Genomic DNA, 17,572 nt, shown 5'->3' on the forward strand with positions numbered 1-17,572 from the left:
CCGTGGGAAGTGTGTGTGTGTGTGTGTGTGTGTGTGTGTGTGCGGTGTGCTGGGGGCCGGGGACAGATCATGATTCAGAGCCACCTCTTCTTTGACCCTTTACTGGCCCCTATAGCGTTTGCTGATTCATTCATCTATTTATTATGGAAGGAATATTTATAAATTATCATTTATAATATGCATGTGATAATGGTTTTACAGTTATGTTTTCAAGCCTTTACTATTTGTTACGTATGAAGTGATGCGGTGTCTTGGATTCGCTTCGGTCAAGTTGAGAAGTAGATCAAACAAGATCGATTGTATGTTGTTCATTGCCATGTGCTGATTATTGTGGAAGCTGGGCGACGTATACATAGGGGTTCGTCGTACCATCCTCCCTATTTTTGCTTATTTAAGAAATTTTCCATGAGAGGACGATTAATTTAAAAAAATTAGAGTGCCTCCCATGTGCCCGGCCTGAGCTATAGCAGTGAGCCCAAGGAGACCCCTCCCTATTCTTCCTGATGGACTGAGGCCTGGTGGAAGATGCTGGCATTTTAGGGGGCCAACGAGAACACTCCTTCTTGCCTTCCCCTCCCGAATGGAAGCAATTTGAAAAATAAAACAAGACTCGGAGGTGAAGATTAAAATTGACTTTATTACTGCATAGGGCTAAACTGCAGAATAGAGCTAGCTAGCATCTGTAACAACTGCCTTCCCTGAGTTGAACTTATTCCCAAACATTCCTTCTAAGCTTGCCTGCCTGGGAGCAGACCAGAGTGCGCCCAGGCCCTGAGCTGAACATGCGCAGAACCTTCTCCCAAGTAAGAGATCCGTTAAGTCAGCAGGGATAGAAGATGGTAGAAAGAGGCTGGAAAGGTCCCCTCCTCTTCTTTTTTGCATCTGAGCACAGGGAATATATTTCCCCTCACTCCCATAGGGGTATAGACAGGCATTCATCCAATAAATACACCAATAAATATAACATTGTAACCATAAACTTGCTATATGGAAGAACTCAGTGATAGGAGAGCATACAGAGGAGGGCTTGACAGGGTCAGGAAAGACTTCCCTGAAAGGTAAGTAGGTAAAGAGGGAAAGAAGGCGCATCCAGCCAAGCAGACAGCATTTTTCAAAGGCTCCATGATGGGGAGCCTGGCAGGTCCCAGGTACTGAAGGTCGGCCAGGTGGTGGGGTGTTTGTTAGATGAGGCCAAGGATGTCTGCAGGGACCAGGGCACTTAGGGTGTCATCCTAAGAGCAAAAAGAAGCCACTTAGAATCACACCATCACTTCAGTAGCATTGCCCCTTGACCATGGGTGAAAATGTTTATTTTTCTCTTACAGTTTATGTATTTCTCTTTTTTCCATCTCCCATCAAGGGAGGTGACCGCAGTCATATTTCTCAGTGTTTCAGAATATAACTTTCACAAAATAGTAATTGGGAAAAGGGATTCCCTAATAAGTTTGGGGAAATGTTGGGTTAGACAAAAGTAAACTGGTTTCTTCAATACAGGGCTTTAATATATACATTGTTATTCTCCAAGAGGAGGGTTTAGAAAGCTTTCCAAATTTAGTCACTTTGATTAGAGGACCTCTTTTTCTAGGGGCATGTCTGGGGGCTCATGGTTGGCAGATACCCTGTGTTCCATCAGGACTGGACATTTTGAAGACAGGATAGGTGCGCAAGGCAGACAGACTGAGTTCCTACCGAACTTCGCCCTTTACAAATCACTGATGATACCCATTACTTAGGTTTCTGTGTGAGAGTTAAACGTGATAGATATGCATGCCTTAAACACTCAGTAAATGTTCGTCTCTGTGGTCCAGAGTCTTCAACCAGTTGCTTCAGGAACAGAATCGGAGGTCATTCTATAGAGGATGAATTGGTTTCATTTGTGTTGGGCATTTGTCCCTTTCTTTAGATAGACCACCATGTTTCTCTTACATTTTATTTCGTGAAGATTTACTTTCCAGCATCTCTGTGTAACATTTACTGTGTAGATCTAAGGAATGCCATGATAGTGTAGTGTAATTCTTCAACTCTCTTTTCTGTGTATTTCTATGAATATTTATTCATATATAATGTGAATTATGGGGGCAGTTTTATACCTGACTGTGTTTTATACCTGACTTAATATGGATTGACTCATAGCGAGCACCAGATAACCATGACCTCCCCAATTAATAATGGGAGCTTTAGAACCCCATGAAAATAAAGACATTTTAAAAGTGAGAGTTTATTATTTTTCATGTAAGAATGTTTGGAAGAAATGGAATCATCTCCTTTCCTTCAGACGTAAAGAAATCTTTCTGACACCTTGTCTATTTTAGCAATTTCCCACTGAGAGAATTAATATATGTTGTGGTAAAGATGTATCATTTTCAGTCTGTCAGCATCATTGGTAAGTTATTTGCTGCTTGAATAACATTCCATGTAAACATCAAAAATTAGCAGGGGAAATGGTTTCTTAAACCCTACCCTGTACCATTTTGACTGTATACATTTTTCAATGTTTGAAATGTTATTTTACCTGTAGTTAGAGAGAGCGGCTTATTTTGCCTGACTAATGTGGTTTCAGTCGCTTTCATTGCCAGGTTATAAGTAGTTTTCCATGTTTCTACCTTCTAAATTCACTCTTCCAAGTTTCACATGCAGGATGCGTTCCTGGTGCAGAAGTAATAGTCATCTTGCAGAAAATTTCATTTATAAAGTATTCTTTAAAATATACTGTCTTAGTATGGTACTGGCACAAAAACAGACATATAGATCAATGGAACGGGATAGAAAGCCCAGAGATAAACCCACACACATATGGTCACCTTATCTTTGACAAAGCGGGCAAGAATATACAGTAGAGAAAAGACAGCCTCTTCAGTAAGTGGTGCTGGGAAAACTGGACAGCTACATGTAAAAGAATGAAATTAGAACACTCCCTAACACCAAACACAGAAATAAACTCAGAATGGTTTAAAGACCTAAATGTAAGGCCAGACACTATAAAACTCTTAGAGGAAAACATAGGCAGAACACTCTATGACATAAATCACAGCAAGATCCTTTTTGACCCACCTCCTAGAGAAATGGAAATAAAAACAAAAATAAACAAATGGGACCTAATGAAACTTCAAAGCTTTTGCACAGCAAAGGAAACCATAAACAAGACTAAAAGACAACCCTCAGAATGGGAGAAAATATTTGCAAATGAAGCAACTGACAAAGGATTAATCTCCAAAATATACAAGCAGCTCATGCAGCTCAATATCAAAAAAACAAACAACTCAATCCAAAAATGGGCAGAAGACCTAAATAGACATTTCTCCAAAGAAGATATACAGATTGCCAACAAACACATGAAAAGATGCTCAGCGTCACTAATCATTAGAGAAATGCAAATCAAAACCGCAATGAGGTATTGCCTCACACCGGTCAGAATGGCCATCATCAAAAAATTTAGAAACAATAAATGCTGGAGAGGGTGTGGAGAAAAGGGAACCCTCCTGCACTGTTGGTAGGAATATAAATTGATACAGCCACTATGGAGAACAGTATGGAGGTTCCATGAAAAACTAAAGATAGAACTACCATATGACCCAGCAACCTTACTACTGGGCATATACCCTGAGAAAACCATCATTCAAAAAGATACATGTAGGGGCTTCCCTGGTGGCGCAGTGGTTGAGAGTCTGCCTGCCGATGCAGGGGACACGGGTTCGTGCCCCGGTGCAGGAAGATCCCACATGCCGCAGAGCGGTTGGGCCCGTGAACCATGGCCGCTGATCCTGCGCATCTGGAGCCTGTGCTCCGCAACGGGAGAGGCCACAACAGTGAGAGGCCCGCATACCGCAAAAAAAAAAAAAAAAAAAAGATACATGTATCACAGTGTTCATTGCAACACTATTTACAATAGCTGGGACACGGAAGCAACCTAAATGTCCATCAACAGGTGAACAGATAAAGAAGATGTGGCACATATATACAATGGAATATTACTCAGCCATAAAAAGGAAGGAAATTGAGTTATTTGTACTGAGGTGGATGGACCTAGAGTCTGTCATACAGAGTGAAGTAAGTCAGAAAGAGAAAAACAAATACTGTATGCTAACACAAATATATGGAATCTAAAAAAACGGTACTGATGAACCTAGTGGCAGGGCAGGAATAAAGACGCAGACGTAGAGAACAGACTTGAGGATACAGGGCGGGAAGGGGAAGCTGGGATGAGGTGAGAGAGTAGCATTGACATATATACACTACCAAATGTAAAATAGATGGCTAGTGGGAAGCAGCCGCATAGCACAGGGAGATGAGCTTGATGCTTTGTGACGATCTAGAGGGGTGGGATAGGGAGGGTGGGAGGGAGACTCAAGAGGGAGGGGATATGGAGATATATGTATACATATAGCTGATTCACTTTGTTGTACAGCAGAAACTAACACAACATTGTAAAGCAATTATACTCCAATAGGGACTTCCTGGTGGCGCAGTGGTTAAAAATCTGCCTGCCAGTTCAGGGGACACAGGATTGATCCCTGGTCTGGGAAGATCCCACATGCCACAGAGCAACTGAGCCCATGCACCACAACTACTGAGTTCACACACCACAACTACTGAGCTCGTGCACCATAACTACTAAAGCCCACGTGCCTAGAGCCCGTGCTCCGCAACAAGAGAAGCCACTGCAATGAGGAGTCCATGCACCACAACGAAGAGTAGCCCCCGCTCGCCACAACTAGAGAAAGCCCGCGTGCAGCAACGGAAGACCCAACGCAGCCAAAAAATAAATTTAAAAAAATTTTTTAAATTATATTCTAATAAAGATATATAAAAATATATACTCTCTTGACTAGACAGAATTAGATCTCAGTTTCATCCTAGAGTTTCAAGTATTTTTTAAGGATTCTGGAACTAAGATTTATTTTGCAATTTCTAAACCCTAGGGGAGTCTTCTTTTCTCATTTTTTTCATTTCCTATCCTCATTTGTTTTGTGTTCTTTTTTAATGTACTTTTAAAAAGTATTCACTTAAGGAAAGCTTAGAATGGTTTAAATTGTGGGTCAAGAATCTTTTCTATGAAGGACCAGATAGTAAATACTTCAGGCTCTGCAGGCGATGGGGCCTCTGTTTCAGCTACTCACCTCTGCTGCTGTAGCAGGAAAGCAGCTGTAGAACTATGCAAACAAGTGGACATGGTGTGTTCCATAAAACTAAAAGTTTTTGTGGAACCTTATTTACAGATTTGGTCCACAGGCCATAGTTTGCCAACCCTGGTTTAAATCACAGAGATAAAGAATTAAAGATAGGGGACTTCCCTGGCCGTCCAGTGATTAAGACTTCGCCTTCCAACGTAGGGGGTGCGGGTTCAATCCCTGGTCAGGGAGCTAAGATCCCATATGCCTTGGGGCAAAAAAGCAAAACATAAAACAGAAGCAATATTGTAACAAATTCAATAAAGACTTTAAAAATGGTCCACATCAAAAAAATCTTTAAAAAAAAAGAATTAAAGATAAATGTGATCACTATGTATAAAATAGTCAACAAGGACCTAACTGTATAGCACAGGGAACTATACTCAATGTTTTGTAATAGCCTATAAGGGAAAAGAATCTGAAAAAAAATCTATCTATCTGTCTATCTATCTGTATGACTGAATCTGTTTGCTATACACCCGAAACTATCACAACATTGTAAATCAACTGTACCTCAATTAAAATATATATATATAAATAAAGATAAACGTGATTAAATTCCCTGAAAATAAAGTATTAAAACAATTCATACCATTCTCCTTTAAAAGTAATAATAATCTAGAGTATAACTACTGAGAAGGAAAGGCAACTTAGATTTTTTACTATATATGCCTATGTATGATTATTTAATCCTAACACCAACCCCACTGAGACAGGATTATTAATTCCCATGAACAGATTGAAGAAATAGAGGCTTGATAAGGTTAATTTGCACAAAGTCCCGTGTCTGCCACTTCCAAAAATGAGGTCTTTCCAGTGTACTCATACTTTATTTCCACATTAATCATTATTATATTAACACCTTTTCAAAAACTTCATTAGAGATACGTTCGGTAGATTACTCCTTTCTGCCCGTGCACGCACGGTAAGCACTGCTGACGTCTCCCCCCTCCACTGCCATCATGTCTAAGTCAGAGTCTCCCAAAGAGCCCGAACAGCTGCGGAAGCGCTTCATCGGAGGTTTGAGCTTTGAGACAGCCGATGACAGTCTGAGGAGCCACTTTGAGCAGCGGGGAGCACTCACAGATTGTGTGGTAACGAGGGATCCAAACAGCAGGCGCTCCAGAGGCTTCGGGTTTGTCACGTATGCCACTGTGGAGGAGGTGGGTGCGGCCATGAATGCAAGGCCACACGAGGTGGATGGAAGAGTGGTGGAACCAAAGAGGGCCGTCTCAAGAGAAGATTCTCGAAGACCTGGTGCCCACTTAACTGTGAAAAAGATTTTTGTTGGTGGCATTAAAGGAGACACTGAAGAACATCACCTAAGAGATTATTTTGAACAGTATGGGAAAAATTGAAGTGATTGAAATCATGACTGACCGAGGCAGTGGCAAAAAGAGAGGCTTTGCTTTCGTAACCTTTGATGACCATGTCTCCGTAGACAAGATTGTCATTCAGAAACGCCACACTGTGAATGGCCACAACTGTGAAGTAAGGAAAGCCCTATCTAAGCAAGAGATGGCTGGTGCTTCATCCAGCCAAAGGGGTCGAAGTGGTTCTGGAAACTTTGATGGTGGTCGTGGCAGTGGTTTTGGTGGGAATGGCAGCTTTGGTCGTGGAGGAAACATCAGTGGTCCAGCTGGCTTTGGTGGCAGCCACGGTGGCGGTGGCTGTGGTGGCAGCGGGATGCCTATAATGGATTCGGTAATGATGGAAGCAGTTTTGGAGGTGGTGGAAGCTACGATGATTTTGGCAATTACAACAATCAATCTGCAAATTTTGGACCCGTGAAAGGAGGAAACTTTGGAGGCAGAAGTTCTGGCCCCTGTGGTGGTGGAGGCCAATACTTTGCCAAACGTGAAACCAAGGTGGCTATGGCGGTTCCAGCAGCAGCAGGAGCTATGGCAGTGGCAGGAGGCTTTAATTACTGCCAGGAAACAAAGCTTAGCAGGAGAGGAGAGCCAGAGAAGTGACAGGGAAGCTACAGGCTACAACAGATTTGTGAACTCAGCCATGCACAGTGGTGGCAGGGCCTAACTGCTACAAAGAAGACATGTTTTAGACGATACTCATGTGTATGGGCAAAAAACTCGAGGACTGTATTTGTGACTAATTGTATAACAGGTTCTTTTCGTTCCTGTTCTGTGGAAAGTGTAAAGCATTCCAACAAAGGGTTTTAATGTAGGTTTTGTTTGTTTGTTTGTTTTTTGGCACACATGCTGTTGATTGCTAAATGTAATAGTCTGATCATGACGCTGAATAAATTGTGTCTTTAAAAAAAAGACCTCATTAGACCTTCAGCCATTTAGCTGCCCCAGTTACTACTTCTAAACCTAAAATACAAAAATAAATACATTAAGATAGGAACTGTGGTTCATCTTCATTCACAGTAACCCTCACTTTTACCCCCACTCCATCGTTCAAATAGCAGGTCAGAACTGAAGAACTTACCAGTTTAGTTTAGTCAGGGTTTTCTTTAAGGGTGAGTTGGAGCTGACTCCAGGGAGCCAGCTATTAAATATTCAGGCTTGCAAACCAGCTGTTAAAAGCTCACCCTGAAATTGTCCATGGGCTCCACTCCAGATACCCTGATCCGGTTGGTGGGTTGGGCATTGGGGGTTTTTAAAACCTCTCTCTAGGTAATTCCAACCTACAGCCAGAGTTGGGAATCCACTGCTTTTAAATGGGACCCCTCTTGTCATAGCTGTGTGTTTTCTTGCCTGGGTTAACCTGTATTCCACTTTGCTTGGAGAAAAGTTACTGTAATCTACTTGCTTAGCTTCCAGACATGAGTCCAATGGGACTGAACAAATGCTTGCTTATGTCTTAGTGGTGCAGCCGTGGAAAGAGTTGGCTGGATTTCTGGTTATAATATCACTGCACAGTCTCTCCTGGAAAATATTTGCATATATTTTTTGGCCCACTTGGGAAAAATTCAAGTATTAAACCAGAGAAAGTTACCAAAGGAAATTAAACCAATTTTTTTGTTTTCTTGTTTAGGCGGCCTATAACGACCATGAAGTCACAGATTATATCTATAAATGCGTAATTTAAGTTTCTGCATTGTGTTGTTTCGTTTCATATTCCTGTGTCTCCTGCTATCTGGCCTGATAGTAGACCTTTAACATTCCTTTATAGTTTTGGCAATAGGTTGCTCAGATTATAACGTTTTGCAGTTCTCTGGAGTTACTAATAAACAGCAAATCATTTTAAAATGTAAAGTATTAATTTTACCCTCAGGATGGAAATGACTGATAGAACTGACAAAATTTAGCTTGACATTTAGAAGCTTTATCTGAGTGGAGTTGAGGTGAACTCTCCCCCAATCCCTTTATTTTTAGAAAATGAAATATACCTAAACAGCCTTACTAAAGGCAGAAAATCTGAGAGGAAAAGATAACTAAGGTGAGGTCGAAACTAACATAATTCCACCCACCCACCCAAAAGAAGAGAATGAAACAGAAGGAAAAAGCTCAGAGAGATAAATCCCATCCTATTTAATGGCGGAAAATAAGAAAATTGAAATTTTTTAGCCTGACTGAATTTTGTGACCTACTTATAAAGTCCTGAGGCCAGGATTTGGTATTTCTAACAGATTCTGCCCTAAAGAGTTAAGTATCTGGGCCATGCCTAAAAAACATTCTCTAAACTCTTCCCATTGAGAAAATGGCCTTGATTTATATTTCCCTTTTCACATAAACGCGCGGTCTTAAGCTGGAGAATGACTTCATGTGGCAGTACTCTCTGGCTTGCGTATATGCGGGGTCACTAACACACCCTTTCCTGGCCTATGACTTGTTTGCTTGTTTGTTTATATACTGCTTTGTTCTAATCACTGGCCTTTCATCTTCTTCGTTGATTGACTTGTAAAATTTTTATCCTGCTTCCTGAGTGTTATGGTCCAGTCTTGTAGCTAATTTGCTTCCTTCCCCACTGCATTATGTGGATGCTTATTTTTAATCTCTTACTACTCAAAGCGTTGGTTAGAGTAAGGATGGCAACGACGAGATGGTACTTCAATTATTTTTCCTCAACTACGTCACTCATAAGAGACCTTCCCAAACAAAACATTTTCTTGACTTGAAGAAAGCAATCAAATCGATGCCGATCTGTAATAATAATAGATTATATCTTTATAGTGCACGAAAACATTCACATCACCATTTATTAACCCCACTTTAAAGACAAAAGAAATCGAGGCTCATCTAAGTGAAAACCGGCCCAAGTTCAGCAGTCCCCAAGTGAGTGGCCCTGTTTTCCCCAGCACCAGGATGGGGTATCTTCTCATTTCACATAATTTATGGAGCATCTATTTTGTTATAGTCACCGTTCCAGGTATTGGGAGTACAGAAAAGCAGAAGGCATAGCCCTTATGGATTAGAACTTACATCTCTTAGTAGAAGCAGGTTATACACATGTAGAGCAGACACTTAATGAACATGACATACACACAGGTGGACTAAATTACTAGCATGGATGATTAGCTAGACAAGATAGAGGTACACATAGAGTCATTCTTTCCATACTGTTTTAGTGCAGTTATCATCTATATATTCACATCCACAAAATGTCTTAGAAATTGTAAGGCAATGTGAATTCCAAACCAGTTGGAATAAGGTGAGATCAGTGGGAAAGTGATTTGGGGCACACAATTTTAGAGCATGATCATTATGGTATGTCAGCTTAGGGAATTCGTAAGCAGACCCAGATATGTTGACAAAAGGTACTCTGTAAACCTGGAGTTTTCTGGGCCATCTTCTAAAACCCTGGGAACATAGAGGTAAAGTGGTGAGAGCTTTTGGCATCAGAGGGATCTGGATTCAAATCTTGCTTCTGCAGCTTGAGAGGTAGATGGCCTTAAACCTTTGTAAGCTCGGCCTCCTCGTGTATACATTGGAGACAATGCCTACCTCCCCATGAGGATTAATGTGATAAAGACAGGGACGGAAACAACTGCTTGTGTTAACACTGTCTCTACTTAAACCTCCAATTTAGAAAGGACATTAGCTCTGAAAGCCCTACTCTGCATCCAAGGCACCCAGTGTGTTGAGGAACCACCGGGTCAGTGGTGGAAATGGCCGACACGTCAGGCTGTCAGGGCTTCTTGAAGTAGCTATACAGCACGTTCAAAACAAAGAGAACATTTTGTGCTCTTAACTGAATCCTGCCCTTTTAGACAGTATTTCACCAGCCCTGGCCAGGACCACTTGTGCATGTTTATTTTTTGTCTGTACTAACCTCAGAGAAGATTGATTCCAGGAATGTGCATTACTGGTGGCATTTGCCAATCGTGTGCTTTTGGGCATGGGCATATTTTCCAGGGGAAGGGGTGTCATATCTGAGAACAAAAATGACACTATTTGTTATCAGAAATACAGGAGCATTTAAGATAACCATTTTATGACCAGAGCTGGTAGAAGTAAAAGCGTTAGCAGGTTTATAGATTTTTATAGTTTGTCTTGTTGTTTTAGTAAAGGTGGCAATAATAACGCTTTTAATTGTGGAACTTCAACGCATGAAGAAAATGGAATATTGGATGTTTCTAGCAGATACGCACACTTATCAACGAGCTCTCTCCCCTCCCTTGTTGAAGGATGTGCCCACATAGGCCCAACCGCCATCACTGTCTGGCGGGGGCACCCCTTTGTCCCACCGTCTCTGTCAGATGCCCCACTGAACATCTCACTGATAAGATATGTCAAGGTCTTAGAGCCATGTAAAGGGCATCTCAAGGTCTTCGGGACCAGTGAGTTTTGAGTTACAGTGTCCGGGAAACTCCTTGCCCTCTTTCCTGTGAAGGGCAGAAAACATCCTCAAAGCTGCTCTGAGAGGAGAGGGCATCAGATGTCACTGTTCCTCCACCCAGCCAAGGAGGGAGAGCCCTACAGAGGTCATATAGGTTCTCCAGGGCTTCAGGCTTCAAAACCAAAGTGATGTTGGCTGAGCAGTGCCACTCTAGGTATTTACCCAAGAGGAATGGAAGCATACGTCCACAAAAGACAGGTGCAAGGACATACAGGGCAGCTTTATTTGCAATAGCCCAGACTGTTAACTAGGCCATCTCCAGGTACACGTATAAACAAATTGTGATCTGTCCATACAATGGAATACTATTTATAGTGATTAAAAAAAAAAAAAAAGAACAAAGTACAGTTACACCAAAAAAAAAAAAAAACCCACCATGGATGAGTCTCAAAAACATTATACTGGGGACCTCCCTGGTCGCACAGTGGTTAAGAATCCACCTGCCAATGCAGGGGACACAGGTTCAATCCCTGGTCCGGGAAGATCCCACATGTCGTGGAGCAACTAAGCCCGTGTGCCACAATTACTGAGACTGCATTCTAGAGCCCGCGAGCCACAACTGCTGAAGTCCGCGTGCCTAGAGCCCATGCTCCGCAACAAGAGAAGCCACTGCAATGAGAAGCTCGTACACCGCAGCAAGGAGTGGCCTCCGCTCGCTGCATCTAGGGAAAGCCCGCGCGCAGCAACAAAGACCCAACGCAGCCAAAAATAAATAAATTTATTTAAAAACAAAAAACATTACACTGAGTGAAAGGAACCAGACACCAAAGAGTACATATGAAATTCAAGTAGAGGTAGCTGATCCGTAATGATGGAAATCTGAATAGCAGTGGACTCGGGGAATGTGGGGAAGGGTCGTACCCAAGAGAAGTTTCTGGACTGATGGAGATATAGTCCATATCTTGACTGAAATGTTGGTTACACAAAGGTAGACATTTATCAAACTAACTGAATTAGACACTTAAGATCTGTGCATTGGATTTACCTCAGTTAAAAAAAGAAAAAAAGTTGTTGGCCGAGGCAGAAATGAGGAACCGGAACCCACAACTTCCACTCACTCCTTGAAAGAGCAAAGAGCATTTCCTCTGCTGTAAACAAGCCATTTAAGAACAAAGGAAGTAAATACACGCAGTAGTTTAAGAAGAAAATCTCTGGAATTTCCTCTCTGTTGAAGAAAGACAGCAGAATCCTTTATTCTCAGCTTTGGAACTCTGCAGAAACGATAGCATGGTCAAATAAAACAATTGCTACACTTATTAAATGAAGAACTAGTTGCCAGACACTGGGTCTCAAGACACAGAATCAGTGTTTCCGATAGAAAATTATAGCATCTGGGTCTTCCAGTATCCAAAATATTTTGCTTTCCATGAGACAGTGAGAATTTTACAGGAAAGAAAATTAAAGCTGCTCAGTTTCAGCCTGCATCAAGCACATCCTCTGAAACTCTAAATAAACCCCGTTTCTATAATGGGCAGCCACTTAATAACAGCTTATCTTCAGATTTAACATTTGCAGTGACAAAAAGGCATCAACAGTTTATCTTCTAATGAAAATATCTTCAAGTCCTACCATTTTGGCAATACCACGCTTAATCATTTACATTTAGTTATAAACGTGAATTTCATCTCTTCTCTTAACTGTGTTATTGTTTAATCAAACTCAATAAAAATATGTCCACTGTTAATTCCCACAAGAAATCTTGACAGTCTTTATGTCATGTTTCACCTGGTGCTGGAAACATAGTTCATGGCATGGTTTTGGCCCTCGATCCTTGTTGCTTTTTCTTTGTCCCAGCAGGGGTCTCTGCACTGGCCAAAAAATATCAAGAAATATCACAAGATAGTTATTTTAAAGGGCACACTCCCTACCCCCCAAAAGAATGAAGTCTCTTTAAGCTAGGGTCCAGAGCTCATTCGTATGCCAGCTCCCATCAGTACACACTTTCACTAATTTTCCTCTGGAAGCAAGTACCAGAACCGAAATATGAGTGCTAAAGAGAGCCACACATTGTAAGCATGGAAAACGGCGCAGATTCCACTGAAAACACAAACAAGCAGACGCTCAGCGCTGCCCTACACCTCTACTGCGAAGGTGATGGGGATTTAACACCTGATGAATTCGTAGCCCAGCCAAATGTGTGTGTTTCCAAAGAACCCCTTTCATTTTCCTTCCTGTCTAAAACTCAGCATATTAAAATCAGAGAAGCCCTTTCATCTCTGTGGGTATCATAGCAGCAAACTTATTTTAATGTCTTTTCCATGTGGGTCTACTTTTAACAAAAGGATCCCCAGGCGCACACAGCTGCACCGCATTACAGACAGAATCTGCAGAAAAATGAGAATGCTTTAAGCTAATTTGTTCTTGCCAAAAAGACAATCCAGGTACAGGATCTCCCTGCTTCTGTCTCCGGGCTTTGTTCATACTCCTTGGAAAGGCACTAGAAGGGAAGTGGTATCTGACAAGAAGGGAGAAACAGGCTGCTGGAACCTTTCTGGTACCTGGAAAGGAAAGGATGCTGGCCATGCACTCAAGCCCCTTGCCACCAAACTTACATAGTTCCTCCTCGGGAAACGGGATGCTGGTGATAATTTACATTCATCAAAACAGCAACAAGTTGGCTTGATCTTATCAGATCAGAGATGTGTTTCATACTCCACTGGACTGAATTTTTCTTTAATCTAGCCAATTCAGGCTCTCTTTGGTATGGAAACACACATAGAAAATCACCCCCTGAGAATCTAAAGTTGGTTGGGAGACCAGTATATAGGAATTTGAAATCTAATCATGCCATGATGTGCTGTGTTTTCTACCTAGATACCCGGTTATTACTTTTTTTTTTCTAAAGACAAAAAAGGTAGCCAAGGTGTTCCAGATGCTTACACGTCCAAGAACAAGTCACTCTCAGGGAACCCGCTTTTCCTCTTGTCAAAATAATTTTGAATAAAATAGCTAGACGGCACCCGTCATTGCCTACCAGCTAAGACATCTCTTTGCAGCCTGGGTCTGGGAGGATTTTTAGTTTTCAAATAGATATATTTTTCAAAATTACCATAATTTTCAAGTAACAAGAAAAAATACATGTGAAGCAGATTTCTTTTATAGCAAATAATGCAAATGGTACTTTCCACGTGAGCTATCGCGAGCTCTCTCTATGTTATATAACTGCATCCTAGTCAACATCCTCGTCACAACTTTGACTTGAAACAGTTGCATAGGGAATTCCCTGGCGTCCAGTGGTTAGAACTCTGCGCTTTCACTGAAGAGGGCCTGGGTTTGATACCTGGTCAGGGAACTAAGATCCCGCAAGCCACAGGGCACGGCCAAAAATTTTTTTTAAATCAATTTTAAAAATGTAAAAAAAAAGAAAGAAAACAGTTGTATAGAATCTTAAGCTCAGGGGTGAAAAGAACCTTGACATGATTTTCTATTGGCTGTCCTCTTCCAGTTCCTGTCTGCCAGGCAGAAATGTATGGTGTGTTGGGAGATTTTTATTGACATATATACACTAATATGTATAAAACAGATAACTAATAAGAACCTACTGTATAAAAAATAAATTCAAAAATTGAAAAGAAAAATGTACGGTGTTACCCAGGCTGAACCCCAAGGCTCTAACAATTACCAGGACCAGTGTCAGGCATTCAATTTAGGATGATGTTTTTGAAACACAATCATGATCCTGTATCTTGAACAGGCCCCCAAGTGACACCCTTAAATGACCGCTTTCTAATATAAGAACTTTGCATAAAGCTCTAGGCCATTATTGTGTTGACAGTCTCCCTAAAATTCAACCTGGTGAAGTTCATTTTGGCAGAGCGTGTTGTTGCTACCAGCAGTGTTTCCCTGCCATTAAAAGGAAACAGTCTTTGAAAAAAATGTTTAATTAGAGCCACTTGGTTTCAGTAATATATGTGTATATAATGTAGAATATGCTATGTTGTACCTAAAGGAAAATTATTTTCATAAGACTAACAAAACTTGACAAATGATTAACTTTTAAAAGCATATAATTAAAATGTTACAGCTCCCTTGTGAGTGAGGTGCCAGAGGGCGCCCACCTGGAGATGCTTGTGACAGGCTAGGTGGGTTCCTGCCACCACCTGTGGACAACACACCTCAGCCTGGAGGGTTTTTTTCCCTGGGAGATGAATAAGACCTTTTTGGAAACTAAAACCATAAAATTAAAGTTATGAAGTAACTATAAGTATAAAAATTGGAATTAAAAATAATTTTTAATCAGAGTTTCTGGAATAACTATAATAAACATGCATTACAGAAACATACTATTGGTAACTAATACATGGTACTTGGCAAGTAAATAACAAATTGAAAGTTTCGTAGAATCCAGTTAACCCATTTGTAAATAATCTATAGGGCTGTGTTTCCTAAATGAATAAGTAATAAATATTCCAAAGAAGTTTTTTTCTCTCTCTTTTTTTTTTTTTTTTTTTGGCTCATAATAAAGACCTATTTTCTGGCATCATCAAAAGAGGAAGGTTTGCCAAGACCAGAAAGCTTGTCCTTTGCCATGTAGGAGCCCTTTAGCTAAAGCTATAAATGTGGCATACTGAATGAACATTGTCATTTTAGTTCTGTCAAGCAAGAATGGCAAACTGGAAAACGAATTATGCTATATTGGAAAGTAGGTTCATTTTCGTGGTAGCTGTGCCTCTTTAAAAATAGCATCTCACAGCCTCCTAGAATTTCTGTTCACTTTGTCTGTATTTTCTATTATATAATAGTATATTTTGGAAAGATGACAGGGCTGAAAACTGAATGGATATTTTCTCGGAACATTTTGCCTCTTTTGTCATCTTCCAGAAGACGGCAATCTGTGGCTCCTTCAGAGTGATATCAGGTTCTTGTCTAGAAAGTGCTCTGAGTGGCCTGAATTTATTAACCTAATAAACCATATTGTTACTTGGGTGCCTGGTTAGTAGTTGTTGTTGACTCTTCTCATTGACAGAGCAAGATACTAAACAGAATCAGTTCTGAACGCCGGTTCTTTGCAGGCTGGTAGTAAGTCATCTTCCCTCACCCAAAGGAGCTCCAGGACTTAAAGTTGGCTTAAGGGACCGGAGCCTGGGGTGACTGAATCTGAGGTCCTGGGTTTGATTCCCATGTGAGCCAGTTCACTTGGCTTCATCCTCGAGCCCTGAACCATGCCCTTGAGGCTGGTTGAACGTAGTCCCTTCAAATCTCTCAGGAAAGAGATGGTGGGGGCCTGGTCAACACAGGTAGGGTGAATCAGGTTCCCAAAGATTTGCCTTACTCTCTGGCTTGGCCCAAGGGGATCAAGGCCAGTGTAAAAATATGGTTATGAGAAAAACCAACTCGGATAAACAACAAGGTCCCACTGTATAGCACAGGGAACTATATTCAATACCCTGTGATAAACCATAATGGAAAAGAACATGAAAAAGAATGTATATAACTGAGTCACTTTACTGTACAGCAGAAATTAACACGTTATAAATCAGCTATACTTCAATATTAAAAAAAAAACTCACAGTGCATGTCTGTGAAGTAGTCTGAATGGTCTCAATTTATTCAGTGACAGAGCAGCAGTATTGCTGTGACATGTTCATCTCCATGGTCTCTTGTGTTCAGTACAAATGCCCTTAGAATAGTCAAAAGAATAGGAGACTGACAAAGACGAATTGGTAAAAATAAATGTCTTAAGACTGGGGCGGCCTCAAACCATTTTGGTACTTGTTGCTGAGAGAGGGCAGAGATTCTGTGACTTGGATGGAAGGGGGTCCGTTCCACTTCCTGCTCTCTTTAAATTGACGGTCAGAGAGCAGCTCCCTCCCCTCGTCCACCCCGTGGGAGAGGATTTCTGGGGGAGTGGCTTCATTAGCTACGTTGTCATTCCTTAACACCCCTGAATTTCGGAGCATTACTGCCCCAAACTCCTCCTGATGAAAGGAAGCAACAGAGGAAAAACAACATGCCATAAAATAGCATGAGATCTTCACACTGTGGAATTTTAGAACCAGAAATATGTGTCAAGATCACCTTAGCTATTGTAATTTGTAAGTTATGACCAGCATTTTTTAAAATAAGGAAAGAAAGAAATAGAAAATATGGTGCTTCACACTTAGCAAGGATAAATATTATCTGAGGAAACTTGTAGTTTTGTGCGTGTGTGTGTTATTTTCTGAGTGGTGATATAAAATTTTTTTTACCAGATCATGGTCAGAAAATTTGAAAGCCAGTGACCTAGACTCACCCTTTCATACAAGTGTAGTGTCAAGCCCAAGGTCCTGTGGCCCAATTCGGTCAAAACAGTATCAAGACCCAACCTGCCTGATTTCCATTCTAGGGCTTATTCCTCTCGGTCACACTCCAGCCAAGGCAAAATCCTGAGTGTCTTCTCATCATCAGTTGTGCTGTAATCGTAGTTCTTCATTCACGAGACCTCATCAAACCGTAGCCATACAGTTTCTTCCGGGCCTGCAGATCCCGGAATGTTCCCAGGTTCCCCATTGCCGGAAAGAACACAGGGTCCTTCACTAGAGCTTAACCACAAAGAGGAAGAAAAATGTTCATGTTTCGGTGTGCCCTTTTTTTTTTTTTTTTGGTAGAGATTCCTCTTT

At 41.2% G+C, this 17,572-nt stretch overlaps 1 protein-coding gene and 1 pseudogene across 4 annotated transcripts in view; both read left to right on the forward strand.

Annotated features, from left to right (window-relative positions):
- The window catches only part of JAZF1 (JAZF zinc finger 1), a 337,129-nt gene that overhangs the window by 287,183 nt on the left and 32,374 nt on the right, over positions 1–17,572 (forward strand). The window lies entirely within an intron of this gene.
- Positions 1–17,572, forward strand: part of LOC149748399 (heterogeneous nuclear ribonucleoprotein A1-like) — a 30,350-nt pseudogene continuing 12,778 nt past the window's right edge.

Source organism: Delphinapterus leucas, chromosome 9 (genome assembly GCF_059928025.1).
Source record: "Delphinapterus leucas isolate spDelLeu-1000000601 "Yukka" chromosome 9, BTC_Dleu_Yukka2, whole genome shotgun sequence".
Taxonomy (NCBI): domain Eukaryota; kingdom Metazoa; phylum Chordata; class Mammalia; order Artiodactyla; family Monodontidae; genus Delphinapterus; species Delphinapterus leucas.